This window comes from Malaclemys terrapin, chromosome 11, assembly GCF_027887155.1.
Source record: "Malaclemys terrapin pileata isolate rMalTer1 chromosome 11, rMalTer1.hap1, whole genome shotgun sequence".
NCBI lineage: Eukaryota > Metazoa > Chordata > Testudines > Emydidae > Malaclemys > Malaclemys terrapin.
In genome coordinates this window covers 64831449-64853903 of record NC_071515.1, presented here as the reverse complement: position 1 = coordinate 64853903, position 22455 = coordinate 64831449, and the positions used below count along the sequence as shown (strand labels likewise).

General features: G+C 39.9%; 1 protein-coding gene across 2 annotated transcripts in view; it reads right to left on the bottom strand.

The window, feature by feature from the left end:
* DPP10 (dipeptidyl peptidase like 10) overlaps positions 1-22455 on the bottom strand; it is a 399831-nt gene that overhangs the window by 61570 nt on the left and 315806 nt on the right. The window lies entirely within an intron of this gene.

Genomic DNA, 22455 nt, shown 5'->3' with positions numbered 1-22455 from the left:
TACAACTACCTTAAGCGGTCAGTGGTTCTCCTCCTTCAATGCTAAAATATAGAGCACTTTAATATGTCCTGGATTTAACCCAATCGGGGGAGGAGGAGCAGGAAGAAGCCTGCATCTGTCGTTTTATAGTATCTTCCCTTGCTTCCTCCCAGCCAACCCCAGCACTTTTTCTTAGAGTTGAGATTCTTCTGAGGAGATCAGAAAGCTGTCGTTGGCTGGCAGGGGCCGTGAACCACCTGGAGAGACTGACCCACCTTTCTGAAGCCTGCTAAAATGACTAGCCCCTTCTCTCTATCCACATCCCTCCTCTTGTATCTTAGTTCTTTTGTTGTAGTGACATTAAGGGAAAGCTACACAACAGAAGTGAGTCTTACACTTTGCTCTGATAACAGTGAGTTTTGAGGTTGTTTTCACCTCATTCATTCTCACACCATTGCTGTTTCTAATGGTAAACCAAAGTGATATTTACAGTCCAGCCTCCTGGTCTATTCTGGTGTTTCTAAGAATTAGGGGAAGGAGCCAGTGGGTGAACACCTGGGAAGGGGCAGAAGGGTCTCCCCATAAGTTCAGAATGTTAGAGCACTAAGAGGTGCAAGGAAGAGAGGAAAGAGAAAAGAAAGACCAAGAGAGAAAAAAACAGGAGGGGCAGTGAACCTCATTGTAAAGATGAGGATTTATAATGGAAACAGTGACACAACCCTAAGTATAGCACTGTGTACTTCAGCTAATGCAGAACAGTACAGCACTTCTCCGAGCAAGGTATCAAACCTGTCCTCCACTCTCTACACTAGCTTCCCATAAAATTTTGAATCAGTTTGGATGATAGATCTCAGTCCTTTACTTCAAAGTGCTCCCCAGCCTGGGCCAAGATATCTAAAAATTTGCCCAAAGCTCTGAGATGAAGACCATAATGACAACTCTGTTTCTCTGGCACAGTGGAACTCTCTACAAGGAAAAAGCTCATCTGTGTGGGAGACAGAACTTTTTCAGGGGCTGGTCCAAGACTGTGGAATGAACTCCCTGAGGAACTAATGACCATCACAACCCTCATCACCTTCCACTCCAAGAGAAAGACACATTTATTTGATGGTGGTGTCTCTTGCATAAATAGCAATGTGCATATTTATTTAAAAAACAAACAAAACAAGACACTCTACTACATACACTTCTCCACCTGGGAAGAGTATGAGAGAACAAACATGTGACAGATATTAGTCACATTACTTAACACACTACTGAAAGGCACCCACATACTATGGTGATAAGCATGATATAGGAACTTCTGTAGAACAGAATAGAATACTACTTCCTTTCCCCTGTTAGACAGAGATCTTCCCCTCTGCTATCATATTCTTCCTTGAAACACAGTTCTTTTGGAATGTGCTATCCCTGATCTCTCCATTGGCACTATCTGCTCCCTCTTTCCCACCTGATGTTATAACAAACACGCACCAGCAAAAGCAAACAAACAAACAAACAAAAAGGAAAGGAAAATGTGGAATCACAGCTGATGTGAATTCCAGTAATAATGCTTCTGCCAAGTGGATTTTCCCAATCCTTTAATTTTTTGGTTATCCCTCATCCCTCTCTCTCACCCGATGTCATGATTTGTCTTAATTGTAAATTCCTTAGGGCTTATTGTCTTGTTTATCTTTAAGTGCCATAGCCATGTATGCATTTGCCAAGCACAAAATAATAATAAATAATAACAACAAAACAATTCATAAGAACATGCACACACCATAATAGCTTTGCAGGCAGGAAAATGCAGATAACATAGCAATAGATAAACAATACACAATATAAGTTTTGGTGCTAACAGGGCTGGTGCTACCATTAAGGCAAACTAGGCGGTTGCCTAGGGCATCAAGATTTGGGGGCGCCAAAAAGCGGTGCCCCCAATTATTTTTACAGCCCTGCACCCCCTCCCCAAGCATGCGGTCACCGCACCACTTCTCCTGCCTCCGAGGCTTGCAGCGCCAATCATCTGTTTGGCGCCGCAAGCCTGGGAGGAGAGGAGAATTAGAGTGGGGGCGGCATGCTCGGGGAGGAGGTGGAGCGGAGGTGAGCTGGGGTGGGGAGCTGCTGCACGGCTCCCCAGGAGGGGGAGCTGCCTTGGCAAGGGCGCCTCAGGGTGGGGGTGGGGAGCTGCTGCAGGGCTGGGGGGGGCGCAAGGTGGAAGTTTCGCTTAGGGCCCGAAACTTCTTTGCACCGGCCCTGGGTGCTAACTTCTCTTTGATATGCACTCATGCTACAACACTGGGTTGCTTAATTGCAGTAAATGCGTTTCCATAGATCATCTAAAAGGCCCAGGTATTTATCATATGTCTGCTTGTGGGAATAATACCAATCTAAGGTTAAGTATTCTTGACCTTACCACTGCTTTCCTCTCCTCTTTCCAATTATCAGTTGAAACAGATTTCCCTAAGCATCTTTAAACTACAGTCATCTATTGATATTTAATAATATCTGTATCAGGATTTCTACTTTATGAAGCAATAAAGCTGAAGAGTTTCATACCATGAGCACTGAAGCATGTTTTAGTTATTATCAGGAACAAAGGGTGACTTGGGACAAAGTTACTTTATGGTCAGAAATTCAAAACCCTATGTGAATTCAAACTTGAAGTAAAAATAATTGATGAAATGTTTTATGGTTTCAGCAGCTATATAAATTATCCAGAAGTATTGACCAGTAATTACATTTATATTTGAAGAACTGAAATTGGATGCAGTTCAGAATCTCTCTGAACCTGAAAAATATGACCCAACTTTAAGCTTGGAGAAGATATGGAGTAAGAATTTTAATGATGCCAACTTTCTGAAGAAGGTAATGACAGGCTCTGTAGTCAATGTATATTACTAAAAAAAAAAAAAAGTGAGGACTTAAGTTTGTTTTTTCTGGGAAAAAGAAATGTATATAAGTAACACTAGGCAAAGTGGCCTACTTAATTGTTTAAGGAAGCCTAGGTGAAATAAGATCATTTTGCCAAATAGTTTTTCTTTTAGCCAGTTAAAAGCATTTATTTATGCCAAGACAGATCCTCAGGCAGTGTAAATGGGTGTGGCTCTAATAGGTAGCATTGCCTCCAATGTATAAATGTTTTTAACTGGATAAAAGAACAACTTGGAAATGTGATCTTATTTCATTTGGGTTTCTTTGAACAACTAGCTCAATCTTGTCCATTATTGTAGAACAATAACAAGGGCAAAATATTACTTGTATTTCTTTTTTTCTTACCTTTTAGGTTGTTTCTGTCTCAAATTGTGAAAACATCTTTTATGGCTGGGCGCTGTAGTGAAAAGCTTTCATTTAAATATTGCACTGTCAGTCAGCATGCAGGATTAAGAGCTACTTTTATAACTGAACCATGAAAAGGGTCTTTAATCTTGTTACTACTATTTAGTATGTGTTGCTAATTGAATTTGACACACTGCAAATAAGAAAAATATCTCACAAGGAACAACCAGTTGTTGGTTCCACTGATCACATGGTTATTCATTCTTACTCATTATTAATTATTTAATAAAGTGCCCCATCCCCATCTGCCCTGACCACCCAACCAGCCCTCTTTTCATCCTTCAGACATTCCCACAAACACCCTCATGTAATCTCTCATCACGAATTCCCCTTTCCTCTTCATTACTCCTGATCTCAGACTGTGAAATCTGTGCCTATCTTGCCCCACAGGAAATTTTTTCTTCCTATTGCACATGAAGAGTGAAGCTGCTGGGGACCCGTGCCCACGCTCTACCCACTTGTTCACGGCTAGAGTCCAGGAGCTAGGGATGACTTTATTTGTTAACTAAAAATTATGAAACTATGTTACCCATGACACCGAGTGCAATACAGGTATTAACAAATTAAACAAGATTTAAACCCAAGACCTTGCAGAACTAAATCAACCACCTAGACTAAACATGCTGCTCTCAATCATCCCCTCCACTGCCGGGTCTGTGCAATGTTGTGCAGGATTTAGTCCCAAAAGAATAATGTGTTCATGCTTGATGTTGTAGAAATACCTTAGTATAAATCACCATTAAGTTCAGTCATTCAGCCCCAGTCTGTAACTTTGAGCACTTGTTATAATTCATCTGGTGTCATTTTTGAGTTATCGGGGCCCATAAAAATGTTTGAAGCCAAAGAAATTACTCCATGCAGATTTCTTACAAATATATAAAAGACCAAAACCCCAGAGTCATTGGGTTTAAGACTTTTCACACTGTGGTTCATCTGAGAGAATTTATTTTTTATAGATCAATTGACCACATTCCACCCCTTGAAAACAAGGCCTTAGAATGAAAATGTTCATATCTGCTAGTATAGCAAAGCAGATAGCACATAATTACAAAAACATTAGCACTAAAATCAATTAGTAGTAACCTTAACATGGAAATTGCTAACATTGGACTCAATCATGTCTTTGTGACAAGCCCTGAACAAGGGTCAGTGCATTGGTACTGTGCCCCAGGAGTAGCCCATGACTGTAGAAGTCAGGATCTGCTTCCTGTTTTTTTGCTACTGGGGGGGGAGGGGGGAATACGTTGTGCCAGATCTAAAGTCCCTAGCGCAACATAATTCTCCTGACATGCCCTTCATGCCCATTTGTGATTCTAGTAGCTGGCACAACTGAGTAAGTTGGTGCTTTACTCCTCCTTGTTCAACCAACCAAGCCAGGCCACAGGCTAGCCCACAGCTATGATTATAGTAAGAACAATAAGAAAAGTACTTTTCTAGGACAATTGAAGGCTAGAAATGAATGTAATGCATATTATTTTTTGGACATTGACACGCTGCATAATATTATAAAGTAAGCGTCTCTAATACACAGCAACAATGGATAAAACCACCTGTAATGTATCTTTCATCAGCTAATTTGGCAATGTGCTCCTTTCAAATAGCTCCAGCAACTGAAAGCAGGAATGCTGAATGCAATCAAATGAAATCCACTTCCTTAGAATTTCAAAGTGAAATTGAGTTCTAACTGCAATGGAAGGAACATATTAATCTGCTTCCTGAATGTATAATTATATACGTGTGAATTGCCATTTGGAGAGCCAGAGAACTGGGAATTTTTTTGCCTGGCAAGAATGTCCCAGCAAAGAGTAGACGTGGGTACCAATATTGCAAATTCCAAACATTCAAAAATCACGAGCCTCACCCCAGAAAAGCATGAGTTTTTGTTTTCTTTTTTATTTGCTCTTTGGATTTTGAGCTGTGCATTGGAACTGTGCAGGAAATGGTTTTCCTGTCCCACAAAGTTTTTGAGATTTCAAAAAAATTCTCCTGTTCCAAATCATGACAAAAAGGTGATTTCTCAAACATTTGTGCAAACTGAAAATAAATTTGGTTTGGGTCAATCAAAATGTTTCATTTTAATAACATCATTATATTTTGTTTAGATTTTGACCACTTTTTCTTTTTTTTTTAAATATTATAATTAAGTAACATTTTGAAATGAAAAGTCATTTAGAACTTGAAACCCAGAATGTTTTGTTCTGAAATGTTGAAACATACATACCAACAATTTTTATTTTTCCAAAAATGTTTTTGACTTGAAAAATTTGTCAGAACCAATTCTTTCCCACAAAAACATTTCAGTCATGATCAATCAGCATCTTGTGATAAAAAATGTTTTGTTACAAAATCCCTGACCTGTTCTACACCTTATATTGCACTCAGGTCACATTTTAAAGCTTTATTCTGCAAAAGTGAGGTCTGTAAACTTATTTTATTATTGTTATTCCTGAATTATGAATTAATTATTATTTGTATTACTGTAGCATCTAGGAGCCCCAGTCATGGACCAGGAACCCCTTGTCTTAGGTGCTGCCCAATTTTTTTAAATAAGAACTCAGATTCTCATTTAATCACATGCCTCCGAGAGGTGGAGCTTGAAGGAAAACATGAAATATCACAAGACTCATGTTAAACTCATGAGAGTTGGCAGTAGACTATGTAGACTACACTGCAAACTGAGATGTGATTGCAGCACAGGTATCATGGTATCATGCTACCTTTACCCACGCTCACACATCTAAGTGCTATAGTAACATAAATTAAATAAATAAATAAGGCAAACCACATATCTGGGACACCAATCCTGAAAACACACATATTCTTAATTTTACTAATGTGAATAGTCGGGACTATCAAAGTAGTAAAATTAAGCACAGGTGTAACTGTTTACAGGAGCAGGGCCTTGGTGCACACTCTTTTACTTACTCAAAAGGGTGATGACATGTATTTTAACATCTTCCCTTGGAGTACTATCTCCACAAGGGTCTGTGGGTATTGCTGACGTACACTTCACTAAGTGAATGTTGCAGGGTTTTTCTTAATACAAGCTCATGTCCAATTATTAATATTATGGTTTTATAGGGATATACTGAACACTAAAATTTGCTGACTGCATCTTTCACAATTATTAGAAGAGGAATTGCTAAAAGTATATCAAAGTGATATTCTCATAAATTCATCAATGGCTTTGTGCCTAAAATGCTTTCCCAGCTTTTAGGCATGATGATAAGAAAATAAATTGAAAAAAGCATAAGGTGGAACCAGGCTACGCTATCTCACATGAAAATTGCATTATTATTTTTTAACTGCTTCTCACCATACCCTTTAGTATTTGGGGCATAGACCACTTAGTGAATAAAACTTCAAAGTGTGTAAATATCAAACTCTAACCTCAACGTTGCATGACCTATTCATTTTCAAATTTAACAAGCCAACAAAATCTAGCATGTGTTTAATTAAATCTTTGTCTTTAATTAAACATATCTTTAGGAATAATTTGGATTAGCAAGAAATTTAATTCTGATAATAATCAAATTCACTTCAATTTAGTGTGAGGAATTGAAGATTCTGTTAACTTTAATGTTTTCTATGTGACACTAATCCTCCCCCCCGTTCTGCTGCATCTCAGTCAGTGCCATTGATCCCTCAACTAAATTACCTTCTTTCAAAATACTTGTTTATGGTTTGTAAAATGTTTCACAATATCAAATTATGAAATATTCTTCAAGGACTAATTCCTGTGGGCAGCACCCAGTCCAGGTAGTTAGGGCCAGATAATAGGCAGATGTGCAAGGGTGGAGAAATCTTCTCTTAAACTTGTGCTGGCTAATCTACTGCTAATAACTGGAGTAGCTCCTGGGTCTTAATCACTTCCACCAGTGCAGGTGGAGAGGATCCATGGACTGCTAGAATCTCCAGATACATAGGGGGCTGAGAGAAGGGTTGGGGGTGTATTTCAGAGCAGGGTGTCTGAATGGAGCTGGATTTTGTGCTATGCAGAGGATGTGCACCTTTCTTCTAGTTCCACTGCCAGCGGCCTCCTTTTCCCAGCATCCTGCCATGGGAGGGCAGGACTGGATTTACCCTGAAGAGATCTACACACATTTTAGAGACACATCTGTGCTGCAAAGTTTGACTCTAAATGTAGAAGCAAACCCAAACTTTCTTGAAGTTCAAGAGTGTTCCATTTCTGCCCAGTATAGATGTACCGACAGCTCAGTGTTCAGTCTTTATGCTCTAATAAATTTGTTAGTCTCTAAGGTGCCACAAGTACTCCTGTTAGTCTTTATATTATTTATCTTTCACTTCATTGGAATTATGGACATCAGCAAGGGTCTGTGGGTATTGCTGACGTACACAAGGGTTCAGGTGCACAGTGCAAAGTTAAGATTCAGAGATGAACTTCCCCAGAAATTACAGGTGAGGAGTTGGAACTAATGGTTTAATTTTGACCTATAAAAGAGAAGACTGAGAGGGGACATGATAGCAGTTTTCAGGTATCTAAAAGGGTGTCATAAGGAGGAGGGAGAAAACTTGTTCACCTTAGCCTCTAAGGATAGAACAAGAAGCAATAGGCTTAAACTGCAGCAAGGGAGGTTTAGGTTGGACATTAGGAAAAAGTTCCTAACTGTCAGGGTGGTTAAACACTGGAATAAATTGCGTAGGGAGGTTGTGGAATCTCCATCTCTGGAGATATTTAAGAGTAGGTTAGATAAATGTCTATCAGGGATGGTTTAGACAGTATTTGGTCCTGCCATGAGGGCAGGGAACTGGACTCAATGACCTCTTGAGGTCCCTTCCAGTCCTAGAATCTATGAATCTATTTGTAATACATCTGCTTTGGTCTAGAGTGTGATAAATAAATAAAATAATTAAATAATAATGGAAGGTACTGATAACAATCAAACAGAATTGTAGTTAGCATATCCTTTAAGATAATCTGATTATTCATCATAGCGTCACTGAAAAACTAACCCAGATCCTAAACTAGTTAGCATAAGAGGAAATCCTATTCTAAGATAATGAGTGAATTTTTCCAATTACTTTTTCGTAGCTTGTCTGTGACCAATTTGCATGACTCTAAGATTGTTAACAACAAGACAAGCAGCGTGCACCATCAAAGATAATAGAAATATGCACTACAAGCTGTGAGGGTCAGTGGATTCTGAAACAATTTACCCTCTACCCACTAGTTTTAATAGCCTCCTGAAATTTAATTTTCAAGACTAAATGATAATACCAAATGTTGGGGGAATCAACAAATGTAAAATCCCAAGAAAACAGAAGTTTGTCACATGCTGCAGAATATAATATATGTTAGCACCTCTAGCATACCCCAATTCTGAAAAGTATTAATATTGTGGTTAGTGAGACTGGGAAGATTAATACATATCTCCATGCACTGGACTTGTTTATGCTCATCTGATGCCAACTGTAAAGGTTTTTTTTCCCCAAAAATATTTTTTTCTGTGTTCTTATCCTCCATGTGTTAAAGTAAATCACGGTTATAAAATAAGGGAGGGACAGTTATGTTAGAAAGTAAGTCTGATTACCCCCTCCAAAAATAAAAAAGCAAATGAATCATTATCTGGATCATAAAAAAATTAAAAAAAAAGTTTAAAACACATTTTACTATTTTATTTAAGAATCTGTATTCTCTGTACATAGCACCATGCAATATCCCTGTCAGAATTGCAGCATTTACCATGAACCTTTAAAGTTGATCACACTCAAGCATATCTACAGTGCAATCGGGAGGTGTGACAAACCTGTAGACAAACCTGAGCTAGCTTTGCATTAGCTTTCAATGGAAGACAGGAACCTAAATTCCTTTGAGGATCTGGACCCATCTGCTGAAAGCATAGGGAGTTTCTGGGCCATTGGCAAACTAGCTCAATCTCTCACCATCAGGTGGGGGAAGGGTACAGCAGCAAGGGAGGCAATTGGAACCCAAGGCTACAGAACCACAATGCAGCTTCAATATTGTTTCATTGTCTGAAGCACAGTTCTTATTTGGGCTGCTTGCTGACCAAGACTTACACTCATGTCTTTCTTGCCAGGAAGAGCTCATACATTTCCAACTTCAAACTCAGGTACTTATATGGCCCTTCACAACATTCTGGTGAGGTGAGGTGTTGAGAGAGCCTGTACCAGGGTGGTCTACCTCCTTATAGGCCAGGAGGGTGGAGAGAAGACAGCTTTGTTCTGGAGCGGTGCCGAGACTGCCAACCCAACTGGACAGCATCAAGTGATTGGGGCTGATGATTATCAGCTGGAGGATATAAATGAGGACTCCAGCTCCAGGAGAGAGTCTGGGACTAGCAGCGGCTGGGAGTATGCTTGCCTGTATGTAGCAGAGGACTGTGAAGAGGCTGAGGACCCTCATAAACTGGAGAAGGTCCTGATTAGTAAGCTGTGGCATGCCAGAGGATGCTATAAGCTAGGCGGAGAACAGGAGAGAGGACTATTACTTTACAATGTTATTCCATGTTTATTTTATGTTGAAGAATAAGAGGCATGGGCTATACATTTGGGAGTGGCCAATTCATTAGCTCAGGGTAGTCCTTGGGTCTAACCTAATGCACCATTGGCATTATACAAATATATTATACACTATACAAATAATATATGATAAACAAAGGCAGTATTATTTGTGGTCAAACACCAACATTGTGCTTGATGTTATACCAGATACAAAGACACAGTTGTTGCGCAATGTCCCATCCTTCATGTGCTTAACATTGAGTCCTTAAGACCCCAATCCTGCAATGACAGGAGAACAACAAGAATAAAACAGACATTTGGAGACCCAGCTGAATTTTTTTCTTTTGTTGTTTAAATACAAATGGAAGTAGTAATATATTTAGAGGGGTTTGCATCTGAAGGCATCATGGAAGTAGTGGAGTGTCTGAAGAAGAAGGTGAGATCCTTGGGAAAGAAAGGAAAGGAAAGTGGGAGCGGGATACAAGGGGACTATGATGCTAACACCACTGGCTGAGTGAAGAGGATAAGGTGCAATGTGATATCAAATGAGCAGAGAGACTGAGATGCAAAGCTGGAGTTGTGCAGAGCCTTGATAGCTAATGCAATAATCTTACATTTGATTCAATAGACAAGGTGCAGGAACTGGATAATCAAATAGGAGACAACAGGGTTCAAGAGGAAGAGTAAGAAAATGATTTTGGGTGCTGGATTCTGGGTAGACTGGAAGCAAGTGATATGTAAACGGAGGCCAGAGAGAAAGGGTTGTAGTTAAGGTGGGAGATAAACCCAAAAGTGTTTTAGCTGCAAGGACAGTAGGAGGGTGAACAGGTTTTATATGTATAGAGCAGAGAAAAATAATAGACCTAATAAATTTGAAAAAATATAATTGCCTATAAGTGTTAAAGACATTTAAGATATCTACATCACATCTTATTGTGATTATTACATTATTACTGCTATCTGATATTACTATTTCAGAAGCATCTAGAGGATCCAAGTGAGATCAAGGCCTCACTGAACTTAGTGCTGTACTATCATAATAAGATATATTATACTTTAAATAGATAAGATAAACAAGGGAGATGAAAGGAAATGAGTTCCTGAGAGGCTAAGTGACTTGGCAAAGGTCACACAGCCAGTGAGTGCAGAACTTAGAACAGGACCCAGATCCTCAGACTCCAGTTCAGCATCTTACCCACTGGACCAAGCTGCCTCTCTTTTTTCTCCTAACAAGATAAAAGCTTCACTGTGATGCTGCTGCCTGGAACAAGTGTGGCTATTTCCATCCTGCATACATTCCCTGGTTAACCTCCACCATTATAAATGCTGCTGGGTACAGCTAAGCAAGGAGTCCATCACATCGTAAGTGTAGTCTAAGTTCCACGGCTTCTTCTAGTGATACTTCCTGATAATTAATTCTTCAAAAGCTACAAGATGTTTTTCCATCTGGGCCTGTCTCTTATCCATTTGTTCTTTCTCATGTTTAACCATATGATATTAACCAGGGCCAAATCCTGCATTCCTTTGATAGATCAATCCTGACACAGTAATATTTCCAAATGAAGCCTGCAGAGCCCACACATGCTAACACACTTAAATAAAAACAATATCATGTAAATAACATAAAGATCCCATATTTTCAATATTTACAGGTCAGACATTCTATTATGAACTCTGGATATAAGACAGATCTATCTGGACCTTTAACCACTTGTGGGGAGCTGACCCAGGAGCAAATTGTAACAAAAAGTTTAGTTTCCAAGACAATTTTGACTGAAAAAGATGTTAAGAAAACAACCCAGATAAAAAGATGGGAGAGAAACCTGGACAAATAAATCAATCTGGTTGAATGGGTCTTCATATGTGAGAAGGGATATACATCTTCAATTTGTGTAGCCAAAGAAATTTTTGATTAATTATTCTATAGATGGCATTTGACTCCACATAACATCCCTTGTATTTTTGCTACCAGACAGGTACTCGGTTGGAAGAGTTATGGGGAAAGGGGAACATACTTGCACATGTGGTAGTTGTATGCAGGAATTAGACAATTTTGGGAGGAAATTATTAAAGAAGTTTATCTTATGACAAAATGCTGGCTGTCTAGAGATCCCCTGACCTGCTTATTTAATACTCCAGTAAACGATCTGCATTTTAAACAGAACACATTAATTTAGCTTTTATTGTTAGCAGCAATATCTGCATACCTTGGTAAGGTAGTAAGAGGGTCCTTGCTCCAGGACCTGTAACAAAGGTAGCTGCTATGTTCTGCCTGCCTCTGTGGGAAAGGGCAGAACCTTGATATCTTCCCACCACACATCCCAAGTAAGTGACATTGGTCCCATTTATTTCAACTGGAATTTTTGGGAGAATGGAAGGGAGCATAAATTCTCATTCTAATTAGTGGGGTGCATGAATGATACACACATAGCAAATTATTTCTGGGTAAGTGGACACACCATGGTTGGAGGCTTCTGATGTTGTTCAGCTTAGTTTCAGGCTTAGTCATGCAGTATGGAAAATGGCAACTGGAAAGTTCACTGACAGAAAGGTCTGTGTTTCCCTTGATTTACAAATAATATTTTGAACTGTCCCCCAATTTCAGGGAAAATTAAAATCAGACCTCTAGAACTGTATGAAACCTGCAATTGTCACTTTACAAAATACTTGCAGTCAAAATGGCAAAATTGGCTCTAATTTGTGCAATGTTACCTCATTTGCCATCATGTTCTAATTAACAGTTTAGAAAAATTCTGCAAATTGTTCCAACAGAAAATACCAAAGATTAGCTTCCATTTGTTAGAATAAAACCCTAAGATTAGCTTCCATCGGTTAAAACAAAAGTTGTATGGCCAAGCAGCAGTAACTAGACATTACTGTCACAAACATGTTTAAAAAGACCTAAATTGGCATTTTCTTTCCCACCTTCACTTTCCCATAGCTCTAATAGTCACATGCTTGTTTCTAAACAGTGATCCACTGATTATATTGCCCTCAGTTATGGCATATACTTATTGTCTACTCTCCTGCCCCAAGGCTCTGTTAAGAGAATTTATTTAGAATAGCAGAAAGTCTGTACCTTGATGGCTTCTCTTACCACTATTCAATGGATTCTAATATGTATGCTACGGCTTCTTAATTACATAGAGATATGACAAGACAGCCCTGCTAAATGGCTGCTTAATCTGACAGCTATTAAACCAGGTCAGGTGCATGATTGGTGATGTATTTACAATTCAATCTCCTTCCAGTGCACTTAGGGAAATCCAGCATCAAATCCATCCAACATAGCTTGTTCTCTTAGCCTCCATGGCAACATTATGTCTTCTAATGTCAAAACCTACACTTTGGACTTCTCGATTTTTAAGTATCAACTGCAACCCAAACAATATTTTACATTACTAGGCATACAGTCCCTGATTGCTTAGGCCTCCTAGTCTAGCAAAGTTAATTGGAATTTTTCCAATGACTAAAATCTTTTATTTAAATACATTTTTAGGCTCCCAGGCCCTGATCCAGTAAAGCACTTCAGAATGTGCTTAATTGCTTTGCTAGATGGGGATCTGGAGGATGACAATTCCATTTTGCAACAACTTTCACATTTTCGAAATGTGCTTTAATTCCACATTGGGAAAGAAACAAGCCCTCTCCTGGTATACATACAGTGGCACTTGGTCATGCCTTGTACATTTTTGGAAATCTGCTTTTCTAATGGCAATACAAAGGGCCAGTATGTGATACGCTTGCTCAGACTGACTTGTAATGTGCACCGAAAGAAGCCCCATTGAAATGGGTTGGGCTACTCACAGAGTAAATTGTTACTCAGTGAGCGCTCTCTGGGGCATGCACTGAGATGCATTCTCTGGTATGCTACGGCTGCTCTGTACCTCTCAGGCAGTGCAAAATGGCCAAGTCAGAGGATGGCAGTGGAGAATTCTCTTTGTGTAGGCAAACTCTCTGCAGATTTAAAACTTGCAGAGGCGGCATAGACCTAGCCTGAGTCAGCTGCCTCCACTTACCCCATGCTCTGGCATAAGAGACATATTAGGGAAGGAGAAAGTCATGGTAGGAGTTGGTGCGCTGGGATCTTGCAGGAGTGAAGCTCACCGTTTTACACTAGTGGCCTGAACTAGTACAGTTCCTCAGCGTCTCTAACTTAAAATGGGGTTGGGCCGTGTGGATTGGGCAACCGTGACGAGCTCCCTAAACTGAGCTAGGCTGCAGGAGAGAATATATTCTTGTGTTCTTTTTTGTATGGAAAGCACCTGACACACTGCGAACAATACAGAAAATAAATAGTAATCAATAATAACATTGGCAACCAGCAGTTAGTAGATTCATTCTTTAACGGAGCTGATTTTCTAAACATTTTGATTAACCAAAGGAATTTTCACAAGGGGAGACACAATGTCAGGATTTTCTGGAGGGTGGGGGGAATTAATTCAATAGCTGTTGATTAGTTTGACATCTGTGGGTCTTAAAACATTAATTTTTCAAGTGTTACAAAGCATTGTTTTATTTTTCAATTAAAATACACTGAAGTAGGGGCTCAGATATCATGCAGGTGTGAGTGATATCAGAACAAGAACAGAACACAAGTACTTCTTCCATGCTAACTATTATTTCTTCCCTGATCATTATTACTATGTTACGCTAATGCAACTGTCTCACAGTCGTGTGCTAGCATCATCATTTTTCTTTAAACTGCAAATTAGCTACATGACTATTACATCTCAATAGATATTTAATTAGTTTAAAATCTGCTGTATGAAATAATGAACATTAATCACAACACAGCTGCTAAATACCCATTGTAGGTCTGTATCTATGCTGACATAAATTGATACTGTACAATATCTGGGGCTATCCCATGTGGTTTCAGACTCATGCAAACACAGATCCTCAATCTTTGTAATTGCACAAGACATAGCAAAATTACACCATTGTCATAGCCAGAACATCAATTTGATGCCTGGGTCTATCTCTTCAACCAGTGGAGTGGCAGGCCTCTTTTGAAGAACTTTACTTGAAGTCTGGTGGTCCCAATACAGTGGTAGATTTCTTTGAGGGATTGTATCGCTCAGCCATGGGGCTCTGGTGTTGAGTTGCTAACAGACTCGTTCACAACACTGAACACTCTGGCATCTACACCACCCCCACACCTCTCCTCTTCACTGGAGGCAATGGTTTGCAGATGGCCTATGACTGATGAAGCAGCAGGGAAGAAGCTAGAGTGTTAGATATAGATGCAACCCCCCTACATAATAGACTCAATTGACTCGGGCTCATGTTACAAGGCTAAAAATAGCAACGTAGATGTACCTGCTCAGGGTGGAGCCCAGGTTCTGAGATATGGATCACACACACACTAGGTTTCAGAGCCTGGGATCCAGCCCACATGGGAACATCTACACTCCTATTTTTAGCTGTTTGGTGTGAGCCTGAGTCAGCTGACCCAGGCTCTGAAACTTGCTGCCCTGAAGGTTATTTGTCAGTGTAGACAAACCCTCTCATGTGACCTGTCTGGTTCTAGGACACCTGTTCTTTCCACGTCCAGGTCCAATTGCTAGTAGTTACCTTTACTACTCATAGTTTGGGATCCAGTTTCAGTGGGTCAACCTTTACTTTCACATTTTAAGTTTAGGGGACTGTAAAAGGGGCATGCATCCCCACATAATTCCTTGTGGCCAGGCACAGGTACACTCTGCCTTAATCTCCCCAACGTGTGTGAGGGGGGGGGGAGGGGAGGGATCAGTAAGTTCAGCAGGTCTTCTATGTATTGAATAGTGTCCCCCTTCTGAGGGTATCATTTGTTAGCAAAAGGTTTAATTGAAACACAAGAAAGCCCTTCACCCAGGCAGGGAGGTGGACTCTGTTGGAGTTAATAGTGTTAGTGTAGCTTTGTCGGTCCTAAGGTATAATAATATATGGAGATATACCTATCTCATAGAGCTGGAAGGGACCCTGAAAGGCCATTGAGTTGAGTCCAATCCCCTGCCTTTACTAGCAGGACCAAGTACTGATTTTGCCCCAGATCCCTAAGTGGCCCCCTCAAGGATTGAACTAACAACCCTAGGTTTAGCAGGCCAACGCTCAAACCACTGAGCTATCCCTCCCCCAAGATGGGTTAGATAATTTCTTTTATTGGACCAACTTCTGTTGGTGAAAGAAAGACACTTTCAAGCTTGCACAGAGCTCTTCTTCAGCTCTATTAAAAGTGTTCATGGTGTCTCAGCTAAATACAAGGTGGAAGAGTTAAAATGTTGTAAGAGACAATTCAAGGTGAAGTGGCCATTGAAAACCTCTGCAGTCACAGGACAAAGGAAGATTAGTGGGTTACAGACTGTGGTAATGAACTATAAATCCAGTGTCTTTACTAAGTCCATGATTTTTAGTGTTTATCAATATTATGAATTTAAGTTCCTGGGCTCCTCTTTTGAAGGTGTTGTGCAGGTTTTCATTGAGGATGAGGACTGAGCGGTCAGCTATGGAGGGATCACTTTGTGAAAAGTGTTCACCCACAGGTGATGGGATGTTTTTGTTTTTTATCATTTTCCTGCATGAGTTAATTGGAGAGCGTAGTGATTGTCTTGTTTCACTGACAGAGTTGTTCCTATCAGTTTATCACTGCCACCTCCAAGCCCCTTTTCTCCACAAAGAATTCTCAATCTTCAGTCCTTTCTGGAGTAAGGGCCTTTGCAGGACGTTCTTGATGAGTGAAGCTTTTCTCAAGGGCCTGGTTCTGCAGGGCTTATACCCCTTGGATAAAATCCTGGCTCCAGATACCAATGGCAAAATTCCTATTGACCTAATGGAAGCAGGATTTCAACTCCTTACCCCTGGAATCTGATAGATCATTCACAGAATAAGGTACCATTCATGGTGAATAAGAGCTCAATTTTGACACCAAGAATGGCTGTAGGAGAAGAGGAAAGATACTGATGCTTCCACCAACAGAATCCAGCATCAAGTGGATTAGCATTAGTCCACACAGAGAACCAAACCTAATGATGGCATGAACACAGTCTGGGGGGATCAGAACACATAAATGTGGTTTGCTTTCTTCTGCAGAATTAGTGATTTTACTTCCCTAACTTGCCCCTTATTGAACTATATATTAGACCAATAAAACTGAAGGGACTCTCTCTCTGAAAGACTTCAATAGTCACATATGATTGTTTTTGTTAATAAACATATCTGGTTTTAGAGCCTGAATTGGGAAAGCACTATACCTGTCAAGCTTCCACATAAAAACAATGAGGAGTCCTTGTGGCACCTTAGAGACTAACAAATTTATTTGGGCATAAGCTTTCGTGGGATATAACCCACTTCATCAGACCTGAAAGCTTCCAAATGTTTGCTTTATGAAATTTTAAAAGAATGTCACCTTGACTTTTTCCCCCTTTCCTTTTCTCTGGGTGGTAAACACCCAGCTCTTATCATTTACTCACAGCTACAACTGAAATGTGAATGAGTTTTAAAGGCACTTTTATTGCCCTACTGTTTTTTGAGTCTAGGAATCAAAGAGACAGCTGTTCAAATGAGCCTCTGAAAGGCTACACAAAAACTTGGCACATTAAGCTTTTGTGTGTGGATCCTCCCGTTTGCTTGTGAGCATAACTATTCAATCTGTTCACATAGACAGATGTGCAAAATTTACAGGCAGTATTTTTGAGGCTTGTTTGAAAGTGTGGCCCCTAATATAACTAACCTTCTAAGGTTAAAAGATGTATTGAGACAGGGAAAAAAGGCATTTCCCACCTTTGCAGGAAAAGGCTGAATCAGATTTTGATCGCTCTCATTTTTTCCACGAGTGGAAATTGCTTCACAGTGTTAGATTTTTGAAGCATGACCCTCTTTGTCATTGCTTCCTTCTAGGGTCACAGAACTGTAGGGCTGGAAGGAATCTCTAGGAGTCATCTAGTTCAGTCTCTCATGCTGAGGCGGGTTTAAGTCAACCTAGACCATACCTGATAGGTGTCTAAACTGTTCTTAAAAGTCTCCAGTCATGGGAATTCCACAACCTTCCTTGGAAGCCTATTCCAGTGCTTAATTACTCTAATAGTTAGAACGTTTTTCTTAATATCAAACCTAAATCTCTCTTGCTGCAGATTAAGCCCATTACTACTTGTCCCAGCACCAGTGGACATGGAAATCAATTGATCACTGTCTTCTTTAGAACAGCCCTCAACGTATTTGAAGACTTATCACCCCTCAGTCTTCTTTTCAACAGGCTAAACATGCCCAGTTTTTTAAAACCTTTCCTCATAAGGTCAGGTTTTCTCATTTTTGTTGCTCTCCTCTGGACTCTCTCCAATTTGTCCATATCTCTCCTAAAGTGTGGTGCCCAAAGTTGAACACAGTACTTCAGCTGAGGCCATACCACTGCCTAGTAGGGTGGGACAATTAGCGCCCCTATGTTACATAGGACACGCCTGTTAGTACACTCCAGAATAATATTAGCCCTTTTCACAACTACATCGCATTGTTGACTAATTCAATTTGTGATCCACTACAACCCCCTGTGATGAATGAAGAGGTGGGGGATAGATCCCTTTTATGGACCCAGCCAGCCAGTTAGCTATAAAATCCCTTTTAGTAGCTGTTCTCTACTTGCTTTACCTGAAAAGGGTTAAAAAGTCTCACTGCAGGCATAGGTAAAAGGAAGTGAGTGGGCACCTTGCCAAAAGAGCCAATGGGAAGGCTAGAACTTTTTAAAACTGAAACAAGACTCCCCTTTTGTCTGTCTGTGTTGTTCTCCTGGAGAGAAGGGACAGAGCTGCTATGCTGTAAGAACTTGGGTCAGGTATGAACAATCATCATACCTAGAAACTACTCATTTAAAACCCCAGATATGTAAGTAGATCAGGAAATGTCTAGGAAGACATGATTAGGTTTATCTCCTACTTCTTTATGACTTGTGAACTCTTCTGTGCTAACCCCAAATGCTTTTGTTTTGCTTGTAACCTTTAAGCTGGACCTCCAGAATGTTATTCTTGATGATTAATCCCTGTAAGTGTTTTTATTTTAAATCTAGCGACAGCCTGAGTTTCCAGATATATTTTCTTTCTTTTAGTTTTTAATAAAATTTACCTTTTTTAAGAACAAGATTGGATGTTTGTGTCCTAAGAGGTTTGTGCACACGTTGTTTAATTAGATGGTGGCAACATCTGATTCCTTTGTTTTTTTTCTCAGCTCTTCCCCGGAGGGGGGTGAAAGGGCTTGAGGGTACCCCACAGGAAGGAATTCCCAAATGCGTCTTTTTGTGTTCTCAAAGGGGTTTTGCACTTGAGTGGTGGCAGCATCTACCCATCCAAGGTCAGAAAAAAGCTTTAACCTTGGAAGTTTAATACAAGTCTGGAGTGGCCAGTATTAATTTTTAGAATTCTTGCAGGCCCACACCTTCTGCACTCAAAGTGCCAGAGTGGGGAATCAGTCTTGACACCCCAGATCCTTTTCAGCTGTACTACTGCCTAGCCAGTTATTCCCCATCTTGTATTTGTCCATTTGATTTGTCCTTCTTAGGTGTAGTACTTTTCCACTTGCCTTTACTGCATTTAATCTTGTTGATTTCAGGCCAATTTGCTAATTAATCAAAGTAATTTTGAATTCTATTCCTGTCCTCTAAGGTACTAGCAGCTCCTCCCAGCTTGGGTTCAAGTGCAAGTTTTATAAGAATGCTCTCCACTCCTTTATCCCAGTCATTAATGAAATAATACTGGACCCCAGAACTGATCCCTCATAACCCCACTAGAATATGTCTTCCTAATTTGACAAACGATTGATCATTACTCCGACTATGGTCTTTCAAGCAGGTATGCGTCCACCTTATAGTATTTCATCAAGACCACACTTCCCTAGTTTGTCATGTGGGACTGTGTTAAAAGCTTTACTAAAATCAAGATATCACATCTAATCGTTCACCCCTATCCACTTGACCAGTGACCCTGTCAAGGAAGGAAGCGAGGTTGGTTTGGTATGATTTGTTCTTGAAAAATTCATGCTGGCTATTTCTTATAACCCTATTATGCTCTAGGTGCTTACAAATTGATTAATAATTTCTTTCCAGGTATCAAATTTAGGCTGACTGGTCTATAATTACCCTGATTGTCTTTGTTCCCCTTTGTTAAGATAGGTAATATGTTTGCCCTTCTTCAGTCCTCTGGGACCCCACAGGTTTTCATGAGTTCTTGAAGATAATTGCTAACAGTTCTGAGATCACTTCAGCTAATTCCTTAAGTACCCTAGGATAAATGCCATCAGACCCTACTGACTTGAATACATTATTTAAATATTCTTTACCCTCTTCTTTCTCTATTCTGTCTTATGTTCCTTCCTTCATGTTATTATTTATTGTTTTAAGTATCTGGACATAATTAACTCTTTTAGTGAAGACTAAAACAAAATAGGCATTAAACGCAGTTTTCTTGCTATCATGTGTTATTAACTTTCTTTCCTAGAGAAATAGTGGCCCTATACTTTCCTTCGTTTTTCTCCTAATGTACTCATAGAACCTCTTCTGATTGCCTTTTATATCCCTTGCTAGCGATAACTCATTTTGTGCTTTAGCTTTTCTGACTGTGATCTTACCTGCTTGTACTATTTTTTTTTTTTTGTACAAGCAGCACAGCAGCACCATCCTACAAGTTGTCAAACTGCTAGACTTGCAGTTAATATGGTTAACAGGAAAAAAGAACTTGAAAATTCAGATATGGTGGGTAGCACAATACACGTTGATCAATACAGTGTACAGGATGTTTAAGATGACAGAGATATTTCTATTTTTTTCTTTCTCTAGCAGTCTACAGGGGATAAAGTCATAATCAGTTATCCCATGGAATCCATCTATTAGTTTTTTAATTACAAAAAAACACCTTACAATTTAGAAGGCCATATAATTTAGCATTAGTTTTCAAATACAAAGGCTACAATTTAGAAGGCCATATAATTTAGCATTAGTTTTCAAATACAAAGGCAGGTCTAACTATTTAGTTTAGATTTCAGCAGCTGTGTGTTTACAGATGCTATTATCATATAGAATGAATGTACAGTGCATACCGGTATATTGAATCAACATACAAGTCACAAACTAAACCAAAGAGATAATAGAGTAAAGAAAAAGGGAAAAGAAAAGAAGAGAGACTTTTTATCATCCCCCTTTCTTTCTTGACCTTCTCATGCTAGACCTTCGGGGCCTTTTCTAACAACATCTAAAAAAGAGTACATGGGGAAATAATGTCCTGCTCATGCACAGTACACAACATTCTCAATATTAACATTTTCTCTCTGAGAGTAATTATCTTGTTCCTGAGCTGTCAGAGGACTGGCTACATGTAACTTTCCAAACCTCAGCCCATAGACTGTATTTCAAATTTTACACTCAGTCAGGTTTACTGCACAGATACACTTGTTTGAATGTGGGATCATTAAGCAATTTACTGATATAGCAGCTCATTCTGTAACAAACAACCCACCCACCCTTGCCCTTTGTTGTAAGGGAATTACAGGTCTCTCACCCATCTTCCAATCCTCTGCCTTTCCTAGTGTCGCTGTCTCCATGCCTCTATCCCAAACTCAGGAAGCTTCCTTTAATATGGAATACCATTTAAATTACAGCAAATACATCTAGAACACATCTCCTCCCTCCTCTTCCTCTATTTTTAGGCTAAGCAGACAGCAGAAATTAATCACTGAAAAGTGGAGATGAACTCTGTAGAATATGTGAAATGAAATTATCCTTCAAATGAAAGAGTTTTGATTGGAGAACAAACATTTATATTTTACAATACACGTGCGTGAGTAATTCAGAAGCATTTTCTTCAGCAGTGTAGGAAGAACTCTAGTCTTACTCCCTGTAAGTGCTAGATCAAAGATAATATTTTAGTGCCCATGTCTACTCTGGACACACAAAACCAGTATTGGTGTAGAAAATAAATGTAGCAGTGGGAAGGTGAGGGAGGTCATCCTAACACATACCCTTCTGGTATGTGTTAGGATGGAACAGCATTGCAAGTAAGTCCTGCCTCTACTTCCCTCCACACAAAGTATAAACAAGTCCAGACTTCAAGTATTAAAGAGGACCCTTCCCAGAAGTCTCCTTTATTTAAGAGAAAAAACTTACACAGACATACACAACACCTTCCTATCTCAGCGTTCTGATTGAGGGACTCAGTCTGTTACCTCTCTTGAGTTCAATATATACCTCTGTCTAGGTGTTTCATCTGCTTGCTCTTACATCAGGTCTCTCAATGTTGCCTAGGTGGAGTCTCCCTCTGAAGTCAGGGGACACAAAGGTCTCTCAAGAGGAGCCCCAAATACTAGGCCCTTAGGCTGTCGGCCCACCATGACTCCAACACTAGAATCCTCCCCTTTCCTGAAACATGTCTTCAAGGCTTCCTGGCCCAGAAGGCTTCGCAAGGAGTTCTCTGTTTCCAGGATCCCTTTTTAGGCTCTCTGCCCTAGGAACTTGCCTTCTGCCAAACCTGGACTTCTTGCCCTGGGAGCACAGTTTCTGTTTGACTCACAGTCCCTGGGCGCTCCCCTGTTCTAGAGCTTCTTCTCCTCGGGAACTTCCTCTAACTGAGGACCTTACCCTTTTATCATGCCCTGGTGCTTCTCTGCCTGATTATCTGCCTCCCAGTTACTCTGTTAGTTAACTACTTCCAATTGAAC